Source organism: Trachurus trachurus (genome assembly GCF_905171665.1).
Source record: "Trachurus trachurus genome assembly, chromosome: 7".
Taxonomy (NCBI): Eukaryota; Metazoa; Chordata; class Actinopteri; order Carangiformes; family Carangidae; genus Trachurus; species Trachurus trachurus.
The window spans coordinates 31,138,075-31,142,469 of NC_139901.1; positions in this window are offsets into that span (position 1 = coordinate 31,138,075).

Sequence of the window (4,395 nt, forward strand, 5' to 3'; positions counted from 1 at the left end):
CCATCCACTGCTGCCATCTTGTTTGATTGGTGTTTTTTATTTTATTTTTATTTTTTATTTCATCGGACTGCTTATGAGCACCGTCACACAGAAACCGGACCTCAGCGGACGGCGTAGGAGGAGGAGAAGGAGGAGGATTTGGGTTTGAAGGAAGGATGTGAAGCCGACGTGGACTCGGCTGCTCGTCGGATGGTGAAAGGACAATGTGAAGAAACTCGAGGACTGAGTTTGTTTTTCACCGTGCACTGCGACTTCCCTGAGGAAACTTGGCTGCCTGTTGCTTCACCAGTAAAATAACCTGCTATGTACGAGTAGAGTACAGCAGTGAATCGTCTCCTACAGTGTATTTGTGTCTTGGGTTTGTCGAAAACCTAAAAATATCAATGTTTTCTTACGTTCTCTGGAGAGAAGGAGCTGAGGATGAACACGCTCATGAACTGTAGTTATTTTGTTTTTAATCATACATTTAAGTTATATGGTACATAGACTCTGTGAGTACACTGGACACTGAAAATAAGCCCAAACAATATAGAAGAATGTGATCTGATGGCTCACATATTATGTAAGTACATAATCATTTTGTATCATAGCTCCCAACGTTATAGCTCAGACTGAAATAGCTCAACAACTATTAAACATTATGCAGAAATATTTCAAACAGACATTCGTGATCCCCAGAGGATTCATCCTACTGAGTTCGGTGGTGCTCTGGCTTTTCATTTGGCCACGACGCTTTAAAATGTGTTGTTTTGATTGATATTTTCTACACATATGAGCTACATTAAAGGAGAATACCGGTCATTTTTGACCCCTAAATCGTTGTCCTGATGGTCACCCAGTGTTGGGGTGAGCAAAAAAACGCGACTAAAATTGATACAGGCAAACCGGAGTTACACCATGGCTACCCGGCGCTAGGTATAGCCACAACGCTAACCCATGGGGGCAATTCTTTCAACCACAACAAACACTCAAAAAACAATCAAATATCTCTGGTACATGACTGGAATCCTTAGACACACCACTGAACTCATATAGTGTAGAGTATAAACAGTATAAACTTTGTGTTTTTGCATGTAGCCACTCACTTCAGACAGCCGAACTCTGAAACATCCTGGAAAGACATTACTATCCCATCACAGAGCGCCTGCTCTCCCCGCCACAGAAACTAACACTTTTTCCTCGTTGTGATGATTTCTTTACTAAAATAAACGGTCTGAGATATTTTGGACATTACCACTGCACTGCTCCACCGTTTATTTTAGTAAAGAAATCATCACAACAAGGAAAAAGTGTTAGTTTCTGTGGCGGGGAGAGCAGGCGCTCTGTGATCGGATAGTAATGTCTTTCCAGGATGTTTCAGAGTTGGGCTATCTGAGGTGAGTGACTACATGCAAAAACACAAAGTTTATACTGTTTATACTGTACACTATATGAGTTCAATGGTGTCTCTAAGGATTCCAGTCATGTACCAGAGATATTTGATTGTTTTCTTAGTGTTTGTTGTGGTTGAAAGAATTGCCCCCATAGGTTAGCGTTGTCGCTATCCCTAGCGCCGGGTAGCTATGGTGTAACTCCGGTTTGCCTGCAGCAATTTTTGTCGCGTTTTTTGCTCCAACCAACACTGGGTGACCATCAGGACAATGATTTAGGGGTCAAAAATGACCGGAAGTCTCCTTTAAGATGCTTCAAACAATAAATATTAACATCGTCATCGTGGCGTTAGCATTTTGGTTCAGAGATCGGCGTATTATGTACCGAGATTTCAAATGACAGAGCTGCTACCGGAGGCGTAGACTTGGTATGGTGCGTTCAAGTTACGGTGGGAAAAAGCGAGGTGACATACGATGCTAATGTTGCAGGTGCAGATACATTTCAGTGTTTTTTTTTTTTTTTTTTAAAGAACAAACCTGGCAGCTGCACCTGTCAGGTAAATGTTTGTCTGAGGTCGGGTTTTCTTTTTTTTTCTTTTTTTAACTGTACAGTTCTGGAAGAATCAGAAACATTAAGTGATATCTATGATGTTCGTCCATTAATTAAAAGTTGAAACAAAACAGAGATCGGCTGCAAAGATCAGAGCAGCTCACATCAAAGTTTATTATATGATCTGAACTTTCTCCCGCTCTGTGCAGATCGTGAATCCGCCTTTTGACTGTAAGAGAAGAACGATGTCTTGTGTACAGTCCTGTTTTCTTTTCAATTTATTATCTGTTTTTTTTTTTTTTTACTGTATTTTATTATTTTCATTGACATTTAGATGTTGTTTGTAATTTATCATAACTGACACACCAGTAACATCGGAAAGCATTGAAATTTGATATTTATGTTTGAGACAATGTACCGATCGCGTGTTGATTTACACTCTCTCTCTCTCTCTCTCGTGGCCTGTTGAAACCACAGATTATTGCAAGAATAAAATTATATCTTTTTACTATTTTTTTATTACCCATAATATTCTGTAATTTGAAATTAAACTCTTTAAAAAAAAAAAAACACTTTATACTGGCGCTTATTCATGATGCTTAACACCTTGTACTGGCTGTATTATGATCTCTATTTACATTACTGGAATGTTTTATGCGTACATCTTTATTTATGAACTCATCATCCATCGTCTGTGGCTTGGTTTGAATTATAAAACAAACAAAATACCTCAGATATCTTTGCAAACACTGGTGGACCGCCGAATAAATTCACAACTGCAGTTACTGTGGTAACACATTTACTAAAAACATCTCAGTGTTTGTAATTAGATAGTTGGATTGTCTTCAAATCTCAGGGCTGTCTCATGTTTTTATTCTTCCTCCTAACTACTACTGGCAGCAACAGAAACAAGGTTTTGGGGAGTACGATGTCTTTCGGTGCTCAAAGGTCAAGGCCGCGGTGACCTCAGGTTCATGTGAATGTGTTTTATCAGGAAAACCGAGTTGTAGTCTCATCAGGGTATATACAGGAATCTTGAAGTTAATTTTAATAGCTTTTTAAGACTTTTTCAATACCTTCTCAATATTTTTAATATCTCACCGCCACTTCAAGCTGTAACCATTTACATCAGTGACACTTTTAACTTAACGGTTTTAGTTTGTGATAACGACTTTAGACAACTATGATACAACAGAATTCAAAATAGGCTGGGATAATAAATCAAAGGCAAAGTGTATCCAAAAATAAAAATAAAAAGTTGCTCCACTCTCAAAAAACAAAAAAACAATCTTCTTTTCTTTTTTATGTACTGGTTCATCTTTGTTTTTTGATAAAATGAATAAATTCATACACTTTCACGATGTTTTTTAGGACTCAAACTCTTGGACAGTTAATTCAGAAAAAAATACCCTCAAAATTTAAGACTATCGTGAAAAGACGTTCTAATACTTTTTAAGGGTCTTAATTGTCCCAAAATTGATTTATCACCTTTTAATACTTTTCAAGACCCCGTGGATACCCTGCTCATCACATCTGGAGCAAAACTTCACTTGGACTGTTTTTAATTAGCTGGATAAAAGTAGGTGAGTGGATGATCTGATCGCTATCAGTATAATTACACAGATAAGTCTGATAATGAGTTTTTTTTTTGCTCATGACTAGAGCCAATCATAATTAGCCAACGTTGCTAATTTTCAGTCCGTTTGCCCCCTAAGTTAATTGGAAACAATAATAGATATTGATTTATGTCATATATACACTGTATGTCAAGTCAGGGGCAAAGCTATAATATTAAATTCATATTTCCTCACTACATCTTTGCCTTTCCTAAATATGAATATAAACTATTAAAACTATTAAAAATGTTATTGGTTATCATCAGCATCGGTTATGAGAAGAAGGAAGTTATCAGTTATTGGTTATCGATTATTGGTGGGGGGAAAGACAGCTACAAGGTGACTTCACAAAAATCCTGGGTAACACTTAACTTGAATAGGTATTCATAAGACTGACATAACACTGTCATAACCATGACATAACAGCTGTCATAAACATCAATGAATACTTATGACAGCTGTCGTTAAGTGTCATTCAGTAAGTTATGTCACTTTTGATGCAAAGTTGACATTATTTGAGATGTTTTTGTTCTGACAACTTGACATAAAGACAATTTAACCGGTCATAGCAGACCTAATTGCCAAACTTTAAAAAATGATGTCAAGTTCTCATAACAAGGACATCTCAAATAATGTCAACTTTGCATCCAAAGTGACCGACTGACACTTAACGACAGCTGTCATAAGTATTCATTGATGTTTATGACAGCTGTTATGTCATGGTTATGACAGTGTTATGTCAATCTTATGAATACCTATTCAAGTAAAGTTTTACCGGCAGAGCTATAATATTAAATTCATATTTCCTCACTACATCTTTGCCTTTCCTAACCTCCGGTGTGAATATAAACTATTAAAA